Genomic DNA, 21822 nt, shown 5'->3' with positions numbered 1-21822 from the left:
TTTTTGGGTTAAAACTGCATGATTCCAATGTCTGCCTCCTTCATCATGTGCCACTCTCCCTGCGTGTCTGTACCATGCCCCCAGTGACTGTCTTCTTATAAAGAAACTGGCCATATTGATTAGAAGCCTACTGTACTGAAGTATAACCTCATCCTAACATAACCAATTACATCTACAGAGACCAAATTTCCACATAAGGTCACATTCTGAGGTACTGAAGGTTAGAAATTAACATCTTTTTTGGAGGACAGAAGACAACTCATAATAGGAGGCACACAAAAAAACAAAACATCATGATTAAAAACAACTAGAAAAGAAAAAAAAACAAAAAACCCACAAATACTTTAGATATTAAAATACATGGATCATATACAGCTATGTTTACTCTGTTTAAAATAATTTTTAAAACTTACAAACACCTGTGGAACAAAAACCATGAAAAGTGACTTGGAGTAGATTCTAAAAACATCTATAGAACTTCCATAAATAAAACAAATAATCACTTTAAAAACTCATTGAACAGTTATGGCAGCTGAATAAACAGAGCAGAATAGAAAATTTATTGAAAAAGAATATACACTAGAAGAATTTACCCAAAATGTAGCACAGAGATAGTAAAAAAAAAAAAAAAGAAAAAAGAAAAATGAAGACTACAAGAAACATTGAGGATAAATCTAAAAAGAAATCTAAAAAGACAGGTGAAGGGTATATTTAATTGGAGCTCTGGAAGTTGTTCAAGATCATGAAAAAAATAATACTTAGAGAGGATTGCCACAAGTTTATAAAAAAGGATATATCTGAAAACATAAAAATATTGAACTTCAAATTGTTGCAAGACATCAAAAACAAAGATTAAAGAAAAATAGCAAAAACTGAGAGGGTAGGGACTTCCACCAACAACAAATTCTTCAGCCTGACCTGTAAGGGGCGAAACCAGCGGCTGGTGAAGTGGGGTTGCACAGGAGGTCTCGGTCAGACGGACTCAGGCACGGAATCCAGACGTGCGGAATCCAAACGCGCAGGGTTGGACCAGGCGCAAGGAACTGTTCCTAGTAGGAAGCCACCCATACATAGGTCATGTTACAATTTTAACTTGTGAAGCAGGTAGCAGATACTATAAAAAGAAACATTAAGACTTCCACCAAGATGGAGGCATAGGTGGATATGCCGTGCCTTCTCACACAACCAAGTTTAGAGACAACTAAATATTAGCAACAGAAAACATAGCCAGAACACGGAAAATTGAACTTTTCGGAAGTCCGTTAACAACAAATTCTTCAGCCTGACCAGTAAGGGGCGAAACCAGCGGCTGGCAGAGCAGGGTTGGACAGGAGGACTCGGCCAGACACACTCAGGCCCGCGGAATCCAGGCGCAGGGTCAGACCTGGTGAGCGACCCAGCGGGCAACCAGGCGAGCGACTGCGGGGCTGCGGGGGAGACAGCCGGGCCCGGGGCTGCGTGTTGACTGAGGTCGCGCATTTGTGCGTGGGTGGACAGGCGAGGGAGTGGGCGGTTGGACCGGGCGGCAGGTCCCCACGGCAAGCGGCAGTGGAGGGCGCTGCCATTTCCCTGCTCTGACCCCACCTCCACATACAGCGTCACAACCCAGCGACTCTGAGTGGCCCGGCCCAGGTGAACCACCTAAGGCACTGCTCCTCCGCACCCAGCTGTGAGAAGCGGCAGAGGGGGTCGCCATTTCCCTGCTCTGGCCACGCCCCCACATACAGTGTCACAACCCAGCGACCTGGGAGTCCAAGGTTCCGCTTCTCACACTTAAAGGGCATGAACAGACCAAAAATGGCTCAAGAAGATCTCAAAGCCCCAGAGCCCATAGATCTAAGTGATAAAGAAATAGCACAACTCTCAGACACACAGTTTAAAACACTGGTCATCAGGATCCTCACAGAACTGGTTGATTATAGCCACAAATTAGACAAATATATGAAGGTGAAACTAATTGAAATGAATGGAATTGCACAGGACACCAATAGCAATGAAAAGGAAACTGGGACTCAAATCAATGGAGTGGACCAGAAGAAAGCAAATAATGGCCAAACAGAAAAGAGTCAAGAAGCAAGAATTCAAAGAAATGAGGAGAGTCTTAGGAGCCTCCAGGACATCTTTAAATGCTCCAACATCCGAATTATAGGGGTACCAGAAGGGGGAAAGGCACAGCCACCAGTGGAAAACTTCTTTGAACAAATAATAAAGGAGAATTTCCCCAATCTGGCAACGGAAATAGACTTCCAGGAAATCCAGGAAGCTCAGAGAGTACCAAAGAAGTTGGACCCAAGAAGGAAAATACCAAGGCACATCATAATTACATTAGCCAAAATTAAAATGAAGGAGAGAATCCTAGAAGCAGCAAGAGCTAAGGGGACAGTCACCTACAAAGGAGTCCCCATCAGACTGTCAGCTGATTTCTCAAAAGAGACCTTACAGGCAAGAAGGGGCTGGAAAGAGGTATTCCAAGTCATGAAATCCAAAGACCTACAACCAAGATTGCTCTATCCAGCAAAACTTTCATTTAGAATGGAAGGACAGATAAAGTGCTTCTCAGATAAGATCAAATTCAAGGAGTTCATCATCACCAAGCCTTTATTATATGAAATGTTAAAGGGACTTATCTAAGAAAAAGAAGTTAAAGAAACATGAACAGTGAAAGGACAACAAACTCACAGTTATTAACAACCACACCTAAAACGAAAGCAAACTAAAAGGACAGCTAGATCAGGAGTGGAAATGTAGAAATGAAGATCTCAAGGAGGGTTAGCAACAGGGGAGTGGGAGGAGGAGAAGGGGGGAGAAGGTACAGAAAATAAGTAGCATAGACAGTAGATAGAAAATAGAAGGAGGGGGCAAGAATAGCATGGGAAATATAGAATCTAAAGGATTTGAGACACATGGTCATAAACTAAAGGGGGGGTAATGGTGGGGATGGGGGGTAGGGTGGAGGGGAATGAAAGGGGTAATAGAACAATTGTAACAGCATAATCAATAAAAAAAATTTTTAAATAAAAATTTTTTTAAAAAAAGAAAGAAAAATAGCAAATTGAAAGACTTTGGAATTATTTGTAAAATGTATGGCCAAAGGTTCATATTCACAACACATAAAAACTTTCTACAAATCAATAAATATTAATGATTCAGTAGAAAAAGAGGCAAAGGACACTAAAAAACAATTCGTAGGAGATCATGACATCAGCAAGATGACAGCTTTGGTGGTCCTAATGCTAATCCCCCTACCTCAAAACAACAAAAACAGTAAATAAACAACTACAAATTGATTAAAATAACCCTGAGGGGGCTCTGACCTCCAAAAGAGCAGCCATGGAATCCCCATGGAGCTCTAACACCAGGGATGGAGAGTGGCCCCATGGAGCAGTGTAGGGAGCATTTTGCCTGCACCATCCCTTCCCCCCAAAGCACCTCCACACTAGGAGGGGTCTTCTTGGAGGAATTTTACCCAATGACAGGGAAAAGAAAAGCAGGAGAACCCCAACAAGCCCTGTCACCACTGTGGAGGTTGGCTGACTTTGTTACCAAGGATGCCCACGTTCCTCACCAGTGCTGAACCCAGCTGATGGCACTGCCTGGGGTCCCTGCCCCTGTGTCTCCTCCCCATTGCTGGACTGTCTCTGCATGAGATCTTCCTCCAGTAGCCCCCTCACTACTTACTGTGTTGGGCTCTCTGAGACCTTGCCCTCTACTGGACAGGAGCTGTCAATGCTCTGCTCCCTGCCCCCTGAATCCCAAGTCCCAGCTTTGCCCCACCATCGCCAGGACAACCTGGGCTGCTCTTGCATGCAGCCTGAGTCCTAAAGAGAAGCTTTGACAAAAATGGACATTTTTCCAAGGAAGACACACAAACTGCCCAAAGGTACATGAAAAGGTGCTCAACACTACTAATCATCAAGGAAAGCAAATCAAAACCACAGTGAGATATCACCTCATACTTGTTAGGATGGCTGTCAACAAAAGACCCATTTCTGGGCACCACCCTAGACCTAGCCAATTACCTGTGGTTGATACCTGGAAATCTGAGTGTTTAACAAGCTCTCCAGGTGATTCTCCTAAACTTGATGGCAGGCTTCTCAAACCCCAGCTGATCAGAATCAAAATTTCTAGGGGTGGGACCAGGCCCCAGAACTTCCAAATGTTCCCCTGGTGCATCCAAGGCTGAGACCTATCATAAGTGACTCAACAAACAACATGTACTGGTGAGGATGTAGGGAAAAGGGAACCCTTGTGCACTGTTCGTTGGAGTATAAATTGGTGCCACCACTATGGAAAGCAGTACAGAGCCTCCTCAAAAATTTCAGACTAGAATTACCATCTGATCCAGTAATCCACCTTCAGGTTATATACCTGCAGAAAATGAAATTGCAATCTCAAAGGGCCACCTGCATTCCCATATTCACTGTAGCATTATTCACAATGGCCAAGACATAGAAACAACCTCAATGTCCACTGTCAGAAATTGGATGAACAAAATGTGGTATGTATAGACAAAAAATATTATTCTGCCACAAAAAGAAGGAATTATTGACACTGTGACAACAAGGATAGAATTTGATGCCATCATGCTGAGTGAAATAAGCCAGGCAGAGAGAGACATATTGTATATGGTATCACTTGTATGTGGAATCTTTTTTTAAGCCAATTTCATTCCAAGGGTAGAATTTTGGTTGCCAAGAACTAGGGTAAAGGGGAATTGGGAAGTTGTAGGTCAAAGGGTTCACCTTTCAGTTAAATATGAGTAAGTTCTGAAAATCTAACATATAGTATATTGACTATAGTTATAATACAGTATTGTATACTCTACATTTGCTGAGAGTAGACATGCATTCTTACCACACACACATACACAAGAGTTCACTATGTGAGGTTTTGGATGTGTAAATTATCCTGATCTTGGTAATCATTCCACAATGTATATGAAATCATCACATTGTCTACTTTAAATATTTGTCAATTATTCCTCAGAAAAACTGGGGAAAAATTAATCTCCAGTGAGGAAATACTAACAGGTCGTATAAATCAGGTCAGACCTCTATAAAAAATATTATAGACTGGGTAGTTTAAACAACAGAAAATCATTTTCTTACAGTGTTGGAAGCTAGAAGTCTGAGGTCAGGGTGCCTGGCTGGCAGAGAGCCACTTGGTGCTGTGTCTTCACCTGGCAGGGAAGAGAAGCCCTTCTCTCTCTTCCTCTCTTATAATGCTACAGCCCTGTTGGATTAGGGCCCCGCCCTAATTTAACCTTAATTACATCCTAAAGACCCTATATCGACATAGTCACATGGCAGGGGTAGGGTTTCAACATATAAATTTGATGGGACACAATTCAGTCCACATTGTGGAAAATAAACATTTGTCAATATATTTAGCTTTATGTGAACATCAAAGACATGCATATTAAAATAATAGTTGGTAATATTCAACCACTACATTGTCAAAAAATAGAAGTATTTATTTATAATAGCCACTGTTAACAAATGTGCAGAGAACAGGCTGTTTCACTCACCATTGGAATAATAAAATAGTGCTATTTTTGTAGGCTAAGAGGAAAGTATTTATAAAAATGTAAATTGTTATCTTACTCAACTCAAGAATATTATTAATTGAAACTTATAAAAATTCTTGCAGGATAACAGAAACACACTTTTAAAGAATAATCTTTACACTTTATATTATTGATTATAATTGCAGTAAACTTAGAAACAATTTAAACTTCCTCAAAGGGATATGGTTAAGTAAATTAAGGTTAATGCATAAATTAACACTAGGCAGTCATTAAATTGGATAAGGTAAGTTTTTAGGTACTCGACTGGTTAAAAAAAGCATGACATAACAAGCCCTTATTCATATGAAACATATAATTTGTTTATACTGTAAAACATGTTCATATTGATTTAAAAACTTATAAACATGTTATAGATGTATGAAAAACAAGACAGGTAATCGTAAATTCTCAACAGTGATTTCTTCTGGAAAGTTATATTATTGAGGATAAGGATAAACAGGGTAAAGGTTTGGACTTTAACTTTCCACTGTTAAAATTTTGTTTCATTTTTATATTTATAAATATATTTTCTAATGAAAATTTAAAAATCAATGGATATTTCTAGTTTAGAAAAAAGAAGATACCCAAAAGGAAACACATTCTTCAGTGTTAAATACCCTGGCATTTTGCAATGTAGACAGGGTACTGGAAACCAGCCTCTCAAATTATACTGTGCTAGGTCTGGATCCTTGTATGGAATTCTGTGTAAGAGCAGGTTGGGGGAGCTGTTTCAGAAGAAGCCTTACCAGAGGATAATACTTGACACTAGGTTCTGACTTTCCATATTCCAGTTTAAAGAGAATATTTGCTGGTGTATTTTGAGGGACCTGAGCAGAAAAGGAACAAAGGGTCTTGCCTATAGGACCACCAGTCTCCCAAGATACACAGAATCCTGGCTTTTGCCTCCAATGGAAGTGAAAAGGGTACCTAGGACAAAATGGCAATGAGCCAAGGGTGTGCCCTACAGAAGCTGCACACCATTAGCAGGGTGAGCATACTGGAAAACAAGAAGTCTCATTCCGAAGAAAAGTTTTCTAGTTCAAGGATGCAGGGAAGACAAGGACTAGTTGCTGTGGTTCCACCCTCCTGAGACACCTCTCATGCAAGGGCTCACTTCCCCGTGAGCACTCTACACAGAGCACCCTGAACATCAGGGTTCTGGAGGCTATAGATGAGTGGGTTCAGCATGGGGGCTGATGAAGTGTTGAGGATGCCAATCCCCTTGTCCTTGTCCAAAGCTTCTACTGAGCCCAGATGCATGAAAACAGCTGAAGACACCTGTCCCATAGAGGATGCCCACCAGAGTGAGGTGGGAGCCACATGTGAAGAAGGCTTTCTTCCTGCCCTCCACTGAGTGGATTCATAAAACTGCAGAGGCCACATGGATGTAGGAAGTGACAATAAGAATTGCAGGTGCACCTGCCATTAGGATACCCAGAGCAAAGAGCAGCAGTTCATTGAGTTGGGTGCTGTCCTGACCTGAAAAAAACAATTGGAAAAACTTTTGGGGTTCGAGGTGCCAGGAAACAGTCCCAGGCTCACAGAGAATTTGCTGGAGAGACCCACAGGGTCCTGGAGGGTGCACAAGCCCAGACACCCAGGAACCATCACCAGAAGGGCCCAATTTGCTTGTGGGAAGCAGCAGAGGGAACCAAAATCTAAGAGAAAGCAGAATAAATGCCATTGCCCTTCTCTGACACACCCCCACATACAGCATCGCAACACAGCGACCTGGGTTGCCCTGCCTGGGTGGACACCTAAGGCTCCGTACCTACTGCATAACAGGTGCAAACAGACCAAAACACTATGGCTCAAGAAGAAGAACAGCTCAAAACCCCACAGCCAATACTTCTAAGCGATCAAGAGATAGCCAACATATCAGATGCACAGTTCAAAACACTGGTGGATCAGGATGTTCACAAAACTGGTTGATGATAGTCACAAATTAGATGACAAAAATGAAGGCTATACTAAGTGAAATGAAGCAAAATGCACAGGGAACCAATAGTGGTAGGAAGGAAACTGGGACTCAAATCAGTGGCGTGGACCACAGGGAAGAAAGAAACATTCAACCAGAAAAGAATGAAGAAACAAGAACTCCAACAAATGAGGAGAGGCTTAGGAACCTCCAGGACATCTTTAAATGTTCCAACATCCGAATTATAGAGGTACCAGAAGGAGAAGAGGAAGAGCAACAAGTGGAAAAGTTATTTGAACAAGTAATAAAGGGGAACTCCCCCAACCTGGCAAAGGAAATAGACTTCTAGGAAGTCCAAGAGGCTCAGAGAGACCCAAAGAAGTCGGACACAAGGAGGAACACACCAAGGCACATCATAATTACATTAGCCAAGATTAAAACTAAGGAGAGAATCCTAGAAGCAACAAGAGATAAGGAGGCAGTTACTACAAAGGAGTTCCCATCGGACTGTAAGCTGATTTCTCAAAAGACACCTTACAGGCAAGAAGGGGCTGGAAAGAGGTATTCCAAGTTATGAAATGCAAGGACCTACATCCAAGATTGCTCTATTCAGCAAAGCTTTCATTTAGAATGGAAGGGCAAATAAAGTGCTTCTCAGATAAGATCAAGTTAAAAAATTTCATCACCACCAAGCCCTTATGATATGAAATGTTAAAGAGACTTATCTAAAAAAAGATAAAAACATGTACAGTAAAATGACAGCAAAGACACAATTATTAACAGCCACACCTAAAACAAAAACAAAAGCAAACTAAGCAAACAGCTAGAACAGGAACAGAACCACAGAATGGAGATCACAGGGAGGGTTAGCAACAGGGGAGTTGAGGAGGAGAGACTGGGGGAAAAAGGTACACAGAATAAGTAGCATAGATGGTAGGTAGAAAATAGACCAGGGAGAGGGCAAGAATAGTATGGGAAATATAGAAGCTAAAGAACTTGTGACACATGGACATAAACTGAAGGGGGGAATGGTGGGTGAGGGGTGTGAAGGGTGAAGGGGAATGAAGGGGGAAATGGGACAACTGTAATGGCATAATAAGTGAAATATATTAAAAGAAATAAAGAATTTTTGTAAACTTTAAATGGAATAACATATAGTGGAGTTAAATGCAATAACATACCTAATAAAAAGTTTACATTAAAAAAACAAAGACACTGAAATAGAGAACAAGGGGACAGTGACCAGAGGGGAGAGGGAAGGGAATTTAAGGGGGAAAAAGGGGAGGGATTTGGAGGAACAAATATGAAGGACACAGGGACGAGAACTAAGGGGGCTAGAAATGGGAGGGAGGTGGGGAGCATGGGGTGGGCGGGGCTGGGATGGGAGAAATAGACAAAAAACTGTACTTGAAAAATAACTAAATAAAATTATTTTTTGTAAAGTTTACATTCAGTGAAATATTAGCTTTCTGTGTCCTTTTTCTTTCCTTCCTTTTTCTTCTTTTTATTCCCTCCCTTTCTTTGTCTTCTTAAAATTCTCGTTTTCTTTTTCTCAGGTCCCAATTTTAGTTAGTAGTAGACACAAACATCTGGACTCCGTCACAACTGTTTCCACTGTGCTGACTTGCCTGTATAGGAAATGAGATAGGGCAGACAAGAGAGGCTACATCTGGCTGGTGGAGAAAAGGGCACATTGGACCCGAGGGCTGGAGGTAAACTGAACTTTGTATGGACAGTTAGGGTAGGAGATGCTTGCAAAAGTGCGATGTGGACAAATGCATCCAGGATGGAGAGGTGCGGCTGCTACTCAGAGAAAACTGAATTCTTGTCACTGTATGGTGTATCACTGTTATGTGACACTGTTCTGTGGCATTGCTATAATGTCAAACCCAAATTGGGCTTGCCTTAATGTTAAACTAGAAAAATCCATCTTCAGGGACATTTCCTAAGGTGACAGGTCTTCCTACAAATACCCTCTCCAGAGCAAATAACCCAGATTGACAAATTGGCTCTCCTGGAGGGGGCACATGTTGGGTTTTCCTACTGAATCCCTCTGCCACCATTGAGCAGACTCTGTGGCTCAAATTCCAGCTTACCACCTAACAGCTGTGCAAATCATGCCTTAACTCTCTTTCAGAGGAGTAATTGGTTTAAGAGCATGGACTCTAACACCAAACTGCTTGGTTGAATCACAGCTCTGCCATTCATTAGCTGCATCACCTGGGACCAGTTACCACAATACCTCCTAGTGCCTCAGTTTCCTATTTGTAAAACGGGGATTATAATATGTATTATAACAGCATCTATGTCATGGGATTGTTTGAGAATTAAAAGGAGATAATACATGTAAAATACTTAAACTGGTTCTTGACACATAGTAAGATCTAATTAGGTCTCAGCTGTTATTACCTACCTTGGCATACAATTTTTGTATGCTTGTAGAATGAAAGAGGAACTGGGCTAGAAAGCGCTTGATAAATGTTACCTGTCATTCACTGTCCCTCTGATTCCACCACCTCCAGGAAACACTCTCTTATTACCGTATGTTACAGAACAGACCTGGGGTTGGGGGGTAAACCATATATTATTACTGAAAAGCCCCCTTTTCCTCCAGGGGTTCCCCCCTGTACTAAGTTTGCTTTGCCCGCCACCAGAAGAAAGACATCTCTCAATGTCAGAGATTGGTAAAAAGGAAAGGAATTATTTATTTAAAAGTTATACAGACTTAGAGCAATGATTTAATGTCTTCGTTAAAATACTAAAGTTCTTTACAATACCCACAAATGCACACAGTCCTTCCTTCTCCCCTTTGTCCAGTCTGGGGTACCGTATCTAGCTCTTTACCGTATCTCAGTAAAAGAAGTAGAAGTCTGTGATTCAGGCTCCTGGCACCATCAGCTGTGTTGCCTCCACAATCTCCAGTTAATCCGAAGCCATGCGGCATCTTCTCATGGCCCACCAGCAAGAGTCCTTTCACCCCTTTTCTTCCAGGCAAAGTCTCTCCTGCTGTTACAGAATAAGAGGTGGAGGTCTGAGGGAGGGGCAATACAATATTTGGCCCACCTAGGGATGCCCAAAACTGCTATACAACAGGGGCCCCTCCCAAAAACAAAATACTAAAATCTACTGGGCCCTTCTGTTCGCCGCCAATTGGAAAGACATCTCTTATTGCCAGAGATTTGTGAAAAGGAAACAAAATGTTTATTTAATGCTATTCAGGCCTAATGCCACCACTAAAATATCAAAGTCCTTTATGTATACACCTACACCCACACAGCGCTCCCTTCTCCCACTGCCCCAACTCCGGGTACCGTAAATCAGGAAAAGAGCACACGTCTGTATTGCAGGCTGCTGGCACCGTCAGCTGTGTCACTGTGCAGGATCTCGAGTTAATCCAAAGTACTGTGGTACCCTCTCATGGTCCACTGGCAAGAGTCCTTTGTACCCAGTTCCAGTCAAAGTCTCTGTTGCTTTTCAGGCCCCGCGGCCAAAGGGGGCACCCCAAAGCCGCGTGGGCCTCTTCTACCAAAGCTGCAGGAGTCCGCACTCCACCAAAAGCATGTGGCTTTCTTCTTCACCTGGCTGCAGGGATCTCCATTCTGGCAAAGCTGCGTGGTTCTTCCCTTTCACCTGGGAAAGAGGGGGTCCGCACCCTGCCAAAACCACGTGGCTCCCTCTTTCACCTCACCAAGAGGGGGTCCTCACTCTGCTGAAACCGCGTGGCTCTCCCCCATCTGGCCAAGCTGGGACCCTTCATGTCCTGGAGCCAGTCTTTCCCAAGCTCTCACACAGGCCTTCTCACTCCGGAGCCCAGACCCTAGTTTCATTCCGAGTCCAAGCCCTTTTCACTCAGGAGTGCAGCCCCTTAGTTACATTCTGAGTCCAAGCCCTTCTCACTCAGGAGAGCAGCTCCTAGTTTCCATCCTGAGTCCCCTGCTACTCCCTTCTCACTCAGGTGTGCAGCTCCTTAGTTACATCCTGAGTCCAAGCCCTTCTCACTCAGGAGTACAGACCTTAGTTCCCATCCTGAGTCCACAAAGTTCCATTCTCAGTCCCCTGGCTCCAAACTTGGCCACAGCTATTTAACATATCTATGAAACCAGTTAAAGGTTATAGACATGTTAAATAATCATTCCAGAGGTTAGCTGCAAAACTGTTGCTATGCAAAACAGCTCTCAATGGCCTGGCTCCATTCATCCCCTCCCCCTGGGGGGGGTGAGGACATCTTATATGTCTCTCCAATATTTCTATACACTTTGAATTCTGGACACCTTTCTAAATCTTTTTTTTGGGGGCCCCCCTGGCTGCACCCTGTATCACTGCTTCCTAAGCCATGTGGCAAAAGGGAGCACCCCAAAGCCTCATGGTTCCTACTCCTCCAAAGACTCATGGTCCTGCCTCTGCCAAAACCGCATAGTGATCCCAACTCCTCCAAAGCCATGTGGAGTCCCAGCAAGATGCCCAAGCTGAGTGGTCTCAAAAAGACACCAAATGGCTGCCACTCCTAGGTTTGAATCCCAGTGCCAATCTTCCTCTGCTGCCCTATTTCCAACTCCTCCCACAATCAGTTACACCTGTCAGCATTCCTGTATTCTTCCAGCTTTACTGGGCTGCCACAGGAAGTCCAGGCAGGCATGTCCCCTTGGGGTGGAATCAATCATCTCCAAGTTGTCTAAGGTGCTGTAACCAGGGGGAGTTGCTTCCTAGTTACTTCTGACTTGAAGTCACTCCCATCCCCCTGGTTCAAAGTATGGCCACAGCTATTTAACATATCTATGAAACCAGTTAAATGTTATAGATATGTTAAATGGCCATGCCAGAGGTTAGCTGCAAAGCTGTTGCTATGCAAAATAGTGCTTAATGGCCCTGCTCCATGTGTCCCATCCTCCAGCTCAGACTGCTGGGGTTGAGAACATCATATATATTTTTTTCGACTATTTCCTGAACACACCGAATTCTGGATCCCATTACAAATTCCTATTTGGGGGCCCCCCTTGGCTGCACCCTGTTACATCTATATTAACTTCAAATGCTACACTTTGCTGGATGCTCCCAGAACTTAGGGAGAGATTGTATTCATAGGACAAGCTGATAAGAGGAGAAATTTATCTTTTCCAGCTATAGAATGGGAAGCTTCAATCCACAAAGAAGGGGTTATTGTGTTAAGGTGTAGGCTTGGGGGGTCAACAGCCCTGAGTTTGAGCCCTGTCAGGAGCTTTACAACCTTGGGCTACTTGTTACCCCTTCCAAACCCAGTGTCCTGATTACAAAGCCATAATAGTGGTTACCCTATGGAGTTCTGTGAGAATTAAATGAGGACATCAGCACGGTGTGCTTGGCACAATACTCTTAGTATACTAGTATACTTTGAGTAATACTCAAAATGTCATTAGTCCTTTGTCAGATGTCATTCACGTCCTCTGTTGTTAGCCTCAGTATGTTTCTCAACTGTGGTCTGCTCCTTGGCCTTCTCTTGGCTCACTCTCTTTTGTATCACTTTTTCTTTTTTTTCCTTTTTCTTTTACCACTTTAAAAAAAATCAGCTATTGCTCTTTTTCATATCTCTTTTTTATTTCATGAGATTCTGTTTTCCTATATTGTGCACTATAGGGCCTCATACATCATTTGCTCGTTGAGCTTGTCTGAGCTGCAATTCAATCACTATACACTGATCTGACATTAATAGTTGTTAAAATACTAAAATACTTCCATGTCATACTGGCAAATAGCCACCCACAGTCCTGGAATCCCAGAGTAGCTTCCTCTCCTCAAGTGCCTTCTCTGGGATCCCCTGGGTCTCAGCCTGGGCCAGCAGTTAACAGGTGTGTGTCTGGCATGCTGGGGGCCTCCAGAAGCCTGCTAAGGTCTGGGCTGGCAGCCATTCTGATGGGTTGGTGCCCTTGGCACATAACTTTAGCAACCAATAGACACAAAGTAAGTTTCACTGTGTGCCTCTATCAGTGAAGGGCAAGTTCAAGTCTTTTCTTCCCTCCACAGCAATCAGCAGAAGCCTATGGAGCCAGGTGCCTTGGGGAATAGGACAATTGTCACTAAGTTCATCCTGCTTGGCCTGACAGAGAACATAAGACTGTAACCTGTTCTTTTTGCCATCTTCCTCTTGGCCTACCTGGTCATGGTCGGAGGAAATGTCAGCATCCTGGCAGCCATCTTTGTGTAGCCCAAACTCCACACCCCCATGTACTTCTTCCTGAGGAACCTGTTTCTGCTGGACATTGGGTGCACACCATCACTGTTCCTTCAATGCTGGCCTGTCTCCTGGCCTGCCAGTGCAGGGTTCCCTTTGCATCCTGCATTTCACAGCTCTTCTTTTTCTACCTCCTGGCCAATGTGGACTGTCACCTCTTGACAGCCATGGCCTATAACCATTACCTGGCCATTTGTCGGCCCCTCACCTATAGCACTCATATGAGGCGTGACGTCCAGGGTGTCCTGGTGGGCTTCTGCTGCACCATCTCCTTCACCAATGCTCTGGCTCACACTGTGGCTGTATCCACACTGAATTTCTGTGGCCCTAACACAGTCAACCACTTCTACTGTGACCTCCCATCTCTTTTCCAGCTCTCTTGCTCCACCACCCGCCTCCATGGGCAACTGCTTTTTCTAGGGACCACCTTCATGGGAGTGATCCCCATGATCCTCATCTCAGTGTCCTATGCCCATGTCACAGCTGCGGTGCTATGAACCCACTCCACTGAGGGGAGGAAGAAGGCCTTCTCCATATGTGGCTCCCACCTCACTGTGGTCTGTATCTTTTATGGAACCAGCTTCTTCAGCTACATGTGTCTAGGCTCAGCCTCAGCCTCAGACAAGGACAAAGGAATTGGAATCCTAAGCACTATCCTCGGCCCCATGCTGAACCCACCCATCTATAGCCTCCAAAACCCTGGTGTGCACGGCACCGTGAAGAGGGTGTTGGTGGGAAAGAGGTCCCCTGAATGAGAGGCACCCATACACTCTCGTTTTTTGAGCACTCCCCCCCAAACACGCTTTCTTATACCGATGGCCTGAATTTGGGGAGGGGGAGCTTCAGGGGTGGATTGAGGGATAGGAGAAAAGCAGATGATCTGGGCCAAGGTAGAAGATGGTTTGTCTTGGACTGAGGAGAAAGGCTAAAGTTTAGGTAACCATATCTAAGTTTCTCATGGAAGATGGATTAAAGACAGATGGGAGAAAATTATAATGTGGGTTGGGAAATGGGACACGGTCAACTATTTTGTATATTGTAAGTTTAATGACAGTTCAATTAAATTATGTTTGAGACTTTAATAAAAACAAAAAGTTTGCCCTCTTCTTCAAGATAAAATATATTTGTACCAGAGTGTAGGGTCTGGTTTTTAAAGACTCTTCTTCAGAAAATAAACCTAGAGTTGTGAAATTAAGTTGGGGCTTGACACACTCGAGGAGCAGGGTGTTGGGACCTGTCAGCACCTTCTTCAGAGCAATGTTATCAAACACCTGTTGCAGAAACCCGTGTCCCGATCCTGACTGATCACCTGTGGGAACAACACATTTTCATTGCACTGCATGTGCTGACTCTCACACCCCCCCCCACTGAACCAAAAATAGGAGAATGTATTATCCTATGTGCCATGAGAAGAAGCACTCAGAATAGTAAGTTTTGTTTTTATTTTTAGTGCAAAATACACTGGTTCATATTGGGCATTCTGTTTAATATGTATATACGGATAATTAGTAAAGGTGGAAAAACTGTTAAGAAAGGAAAACCAGAAGGAGATAATGCTTGCAATTACCAATGAATGGCTACTGGAAATTAAGAATTTACCTGAAGGGTGAAACTAAGGCAATCCAGAGATTTCATGTGCTAGTGTGGCCATTTCTAAAATATCTTCTGTGAATCACTGCAGGTACTTCTTGGCCAAGAAGTTGGAAGTTTGAGAAGAGTGACCTTCCCCAACAGGCTTATGGATTTTTTGAGGAGGGAAGCATGGGCCCCTTAATGTGTCTGAGAATATTTCCCAGTCAAATGGAGGTGCCCACAGTCATTCTCCAAATCTGGCCACCCACCAGGTCTGCAGAAAATTCTCTAAGGCTCTCACACCCACACTCTTGCCTTCTTGCAGATAGCTGCCTTTCCCTTCAGGCCCATGGGGCACCTGCAACAGCTCTGAGTCTTGTGCCCCTTCTCCACTCAGTGCTGCCCATGCTGCCCCTTTAACCTCTTGGATCAATGTCTCATGTCATTTCATCCTCCAAGGGCTACTGATTTCTTTCTGATCACCACCATATCGCATCTAGACCACTGGGTGTGCCACCCCTCCTCATTTCTTCCAGGCCTCTCCACTCACTCTGCCTCTCTCAAACAAAGCCTCACACTCAAGGAGGGCTTTTCCTTCTAGGTGACTCATAATCCCTTCATTTTTATTCATTGTTCTTAATCTCTCCTAAAAGAGTGTGGCCCACACAGCAAGACAATAGCATAATCTTTTCTGTATTCCTTGAAGTTTCTTTTGCTCTCCCCAACTAGTTTATAAGCTCCTAAAAGAGAAGAATCATGTTTTATGTTATACTGTGTCCTCCATGTGCTGAGTGCATAAAGCAATCTTGCAAGGGATTGATTGATAATAGAAAGCTTGACCCACAGAAAGAAATTTGTTTTCTACATGGGAGGTCAGTGAAACTACTAGACATTTCGAAATACTCTAAGGGGCTCAATATTAGTAAAGGGTAAAGATATAAATAGGGGGAAACTTCTATGAATAGAAGAAACTTTCTTCTGATGAAATAGAGACAATCTTGAATTTGACATAAGAGGGAGATGTTTTCCCAACTTTGCAATTGAACTGTGATATATTTTCTCCTCAAAAATAAGAACAATTGCCTGAAGCTGAAGTGGAAGAAATGTCTTCTTCTTGCAAAGAATTGGAGAGCATTTAGCTAGCAGAGGCTGAGCCTAGAGCACCAGGGTTCAAAATCCTGTAACCGCCCAAAACTGAGACCCACTCAGCATGGGGCATATTACAGAAGTGGGATGATAATAATAAATGAGTGTTCATAAATCACCAGAGTATTTGTATTTCCTTAGTTCATATTCTTAAATGAATAGTTTTTAATTCTGCTTTGCAAATCGAGTAAATCGTGTTTCATGCAAATAATTTTATTAAAAGGCTGTCTTGTTTAAACAGAAAAGTTATAAAGTATTGACATGAAAAGGTGTATAGCACATATTGGTCCATTTAGAAAGTGATGATGATGTGAGATGTATATATGTACGGGGTCAAAATGTCCCAGGGAACAGCCCCCAACTGTGGGTGGTGATTCCACTCTAGAGGGGAACAGGATGAAGAAGAGTGGTGGGAAATGACCAAGGAATTTTGGGCTCTATTCCATTTGCTCTCTTTTGAAATTTTTCACTGAATTCTGTAATTTGGGAGAAAAAAATTAAATGTTAATGGTGAAAATGTGGAGTTTGGGGGTAAGGTGACTTGACTGCAGTGCTTTTTCTCCACCCTCCAAAGTGTCCTCTGTCATCTTCATCTTTGAGAAAAATAGTAAGTTGTTCTGTCCATCTGACATAAGGCCACTGGGTTCACTCTTAGAAGAAATAAGAAACTGTCATTGGTCTTCATGTCCATCCCTTCTTTTCAGAGTTAAGACCCACACTGAACCATCTAAGAAAACTCTCCCAGTGGACCCATTCCCCCTCCCCCTTCTCCTGGCCCTGGGAATTCAAATTTTACCCTCCTTTCCACACCACCCTCTCCCTGCAACACCTCCTCCCTCACACCTTTGCACTGCTGCTTAATTTTGAATCTTTTCTGATATTCCAGTTAAAGGCAGTGACTAATCTTAATGGGGACTGATGTAGACTTTTCCCAATTCCCTGTGCCACAAACATAAATTTGTGGCCTCTTTGCACTAGTCCAGCCACCCAGACTTCAGATAGCTCATATCTAAAGAAAGTGTTCCCTATGTTATCAGTCCTCAACATACCTGTGAACATTGTTTCTAATTTTTTTTAGTTTTTAAATTACAGTTGACATTTAATATTATACTAGTTTCAGGTATACAGTATAGTGGTTAGAAAATTATTTAACTTATAATGTGACACCCCTCTCCCAACACAGCTGTGAACCTTTGAGGACATCCAGGCCCCATCTGTCAGCCTCAGCACATGTCACTCTATAGTCCATGACCTTCTACATGTCTACTTGGCAATGCTCTCATACACATCTCAACTATGTCTCCTTCACCACATCCATTCTACCAGTGAGAGGCTTACCGTGGGTTCAGCACAGATAAAGGCACTCTTAGGACTCAAAAGAATTGAAACAGAAGTACTTTTCCTCTTATTATTCTATTAGCACATAACAGCACAGTATTTACAAAGATCTTTGAGATCTATTTTCTTATTTGGATATTGCATCTAGACAGTTGAATGTCACCCACAGCCAGGGCCAGGATTAGACAGTAGGAAGGCCAACTTTTATTATGCTTACTTTCCAGTTAAAAAACAATAGAGTTACAGACAGGCTAAGTGATTTTTTCAAGTCTGTACAGTTAGTAGATAGGGCAGCCTCCAAGGGCTGGCTCCTAACCCAGTATTTTTGACTCCCTGCCTGCCTACCTCTAGTAACTCACCAAAGAATTCTAAACTAACAGTGCAATACTGACTCTAGGCACAAAAGTCTCAGAAATGAAACTCTGAAAGTAGAAATTCAGTACAGTTGAGTGTAGAAAGCCTTAGAGTATCTGGAGCCCTGGGTTCTAATTCAGTCTCTTCTACTTCAGTCTGCATGAACTTTCTAAGTGTTAATTCCTTTACCTGTAAATTTAGCCCCTTTCATGTATCTTGGGCTTTTTTCATTCACCAAATACATGGTTAATACTCAGAGTCCCACAGGGCACTGAAGCCTGAAGTAAAATAATGGACCATGGGCAATGAAATGGACAGGCAATAAGGTTAGGAACAGGTTATAAACCCAGGAACAATTCATGCACAATGAGTAAAATTGGGTTCTTGGGCTTCAGCAACTGGAGAAATGCTCAGATTGGATGTGGTAGCAGTAAGCAGGCAGAGATATGAGGGCCTGGGAAGTAGCAATAATTGAAATGGAAAAAAATGAGCTTGGAACCTCACCCAGAAAACATTAACGCTTGTTGTCAGAGTTTATGTTTGTAGTATCTGACAAGATAATATCAGGGCCCTAAAAGATTAAACCTTTATTTTGGTATTTACAGGTAGTTTTCTTGGTCAGGGAATAAGGAAAAGCAAATATGAATCAAGTGTCCTCTGTGTACCAGGCAGCAAGCTCAGAAGCCCATGAATTAACTCAACTGTGGACAAGTGAGGACAGCACTGGACTGAGGATCTGGTAGACCTGACTTGTGGGCTAACACTGCTACTAGCTAGCTGTGTGACATCGGGCAGGTCATTTTCTCTGTGCTGACCCTAGTTTTCTCATCTAAGAAATGGGAATCATAATATGCACTTCAAGTGATTATTCTAAGGATGATTAAATGAATTGAAATACAGAATTATTGACAATAATTTGACAAGTATCATGTAGAAGATGCTAGTAGTCCATTAGGTTTCAAGTTGGAGTTGCCCTCTTCTGGACTTTGTGCCCACTCCCTAATAAGGACCAGAACATGAATTTACTGGCCAACCTCCAAAACTCCAGCCTTGCCAGCCAGTGTTCTGCTCCTTGAACCAACATGGGCCCTCACTTCCCTTAAATAAGCTGTCGAAGGACTCAGACCTATAGAAGTTGTTGTCTCGCCCTACCCCCATAATTAATCTCTTGAGCTCCCAAACACCTCAGTACCTTTTGGTGGATTAGATATGAGGCTAAGTGATAAACTTTGCAGACTTCCCCAGCTCTAAAAGGCCTCAGGAGGCATACCCATCCAGCAACTGTTCTAACAAACTTTCCCACAGAAACAGCCTGGGCCAGGATTGGGCAATGATATCCTTGCAAGTTCCGCAGACAGAATCATCTAATTAGCTCCCAAATGTGAGTTCAGGATAATTGGTCCAAAGGCTGGGGGACACTGGGAATTGCTGATTGTCTTCTCCATCTCTGCTAATAAGGCCAGAGGGAAGGGACTTCCAGGAAAACATTGCTTTCTTTTTGGTTCCTTAGTCGGAAAGTAACTAGGCCTCAGAGAGAAGAGTGAAGGAGGCCAATTAATGATGGATGGCTTTAATAGCATTCTTAGCAAGACTCATTAGCAAACTTGTGAAGTAAGGCAAGATGGGTGCATGTCTCAACCTCCCTGCAAACACTGGCCTCCCATTTCTTCACGTTTTATCTGATTTTTGGCATTGTGTTCTTCTACCCTTCTTCACACCCTAGAACCCTCCTGTTCCCCCCACTTCTCCACCCAATTCCAGCCTAGTTTTCTTTCAATTCCACATTAAATAAATGCACCTGCTTCATTGTCTGTAGTGGCTGTATCATTTTATAATTGCATCAGGATTTCCTTAACCAACCCTTCCATCTTGACCCTTCAGGTTGTTCCCAGTTTTTCACTACTAAAGGCAAAGCTTTGATATGTCTTTGCATGGCTATTTCCCTGAATGGACTATATGCATGTATATATTTTCAACACTTTCATAAATATTGACAAACTAATAGATTGAATCATTTGACTTTTCTACCAATTCAATCTGGGAGTGCCACTTTTGTCATTCTTTTTTTTTAATATTTTATTTATTTATTTATTTTTAGAGAGAGGGGAAGGGAAGAAGAAAGACTGGGAGAGATGTTGGATCGTGGCCCCGGGAATGTGCCCTGAGGGAATTGGGACCCTTTGCTTCACAGGCCCACACTCAATCCACTGAGCTACACCAGCCGGGGTTGTCATTCTAACTGACCCTAATTATTACCATTTAAAAAATCTTTACAATGTTATAAGTGAGTTGCTTTCTATTACTGATTTAGTTTGCATTTCTTGGATTGTGAGGGAGACTGAGTTTTTCTTCTTATATTAATGCAAGTATTAACTCTTTTTCATGTACACTGCAAATATTTTCCTTATTTATATTTGTGTCTCATCGATACTAATGCTATTTTGATATGCTCACTTTTTATTTTATGTAATCAAGTACATGAATCTTAATGTACTTATGGCTTTATGACTTGTGTCTTTGCTGTAACACTTGAAATTATTACCCCCATCTCAAGTGTATAAATACTCATTTATATTTTCTACTACTTACTTTATGCTTTCATCTTTTACATTTTAGGTTTCACATTCTTGACATCCAGAATTCACAGTAGTGCATGGTGTGACATAGGGATACAATGTTATTTGCACAACTCTGGGGCTTGTGTCCCAAGACCATTCTCAGTAATCTGAAGTACCTCGTTTTGTCACATATGAAATGTTTTTATATACTCTCATCTGTTTCTGAACTTTACAATCTCTTATGCTATTCTGTGTTAGCCTATAGTACCCAGTGCTCCAACCACTGTAGCTGTAGAATAGCTACTCACATTTCACTCGGGAACTATTCTATTCACACCACATTCTCACATTCTCATTACCACTCTCTTTCCTCCCAAATGTACTTGACTCACATGTTTTCTCTTCCATTTTAACTATGGAATCCTTTTTTCTCATTGAAATTTTCTGCCAATGGGATTTTAATGAGAATGTGTTAAATTTATAGTTAATTTAGAGGCCATCGAGAGCTTTGCAATATTGGATCCTTCCAAATAAGGACATGGTATGGTCTGTCCATCTATTCAAGTATTACTTCTAGAGAAAAGATTTGTAAGTTTTTAAAAATAAGCATCTCCACCTTTTTATTGATTATTTCTAAATATATAATAGATTTTTACTATTATGTAGATATTTTAATGAGAGATGTGAATATTTTAGGATTCTTAATACTGTTTAAAAAAAGAAACAACAGCCCATGGAAAAGTCATTGTGCCAGACAGCAAAGTAAGACTAATTGCAGTTTCAGCCCCTCCCAGGAATGTGACTTTAAAGCAATCAGTCTAGAACTTTCTAACTAACACTGTTGTGGTAATCTGCATAATAAGACCTCCACCACCATTCCCCAAAAGGAAAGTGACTTTGCCTGAAATAATTCTCTCTTTTTTGCAAACAATTTTCTTGTCCTGTCCAGTTCTGCCCATAAAAACCTTCCCTTTTGTACAAATTCTCAAAATCACCTCTCTACTTACTATGTGGGTTGCTTGCCAGGTTTGTTCAATAAAGTCAATTAGATCTTTAAATTTACCGGGTTGAATCTTTATCCACCAACTGTACATATTGCTAAGCTATCTACTATTAACAAAATTACAGAAGAAATTAAAAGAGAATTTTATTCATATATGATCTG

The 21822-nt window shown here is 42.3% G+C and overlaps 1 pseudogene; it reads left to right on the top strand.

Moving 5' to 3' along the window:
- Positions 1 to 13494: 13494 nt before the first annotated feature.
- On the top strand, positions 13495 to 14444 carry LOC119048678 (olfactory receptor 139-like; annotated as a pseudogene).
- Positions 14445 to 21822: the final 7378 nt, after the last annotated feature.

The sequence above is a fragment of the Artibeus jamaicensis genome, unplaced genomic scaffold, assembly GCF_021234435.1.
Source record: "Artibeus jamaicensis isolate MK-2021 breed Jamaican fruit bat unplaced genomic scaffold, CSHL_Jam_final contig_2857, whole genome shotgun sequence".
In the NCBI taxonomy this organism is placed as follows: Eukaryota; Metazoa; Chordata; class Mammalia; order Chiroptera; family Phyllostomidae; genus Artibeus; species Artibeus jamaicensis.
This window is presented reverse-complemented; position numbering and strand designations above follow the sequence as displayed.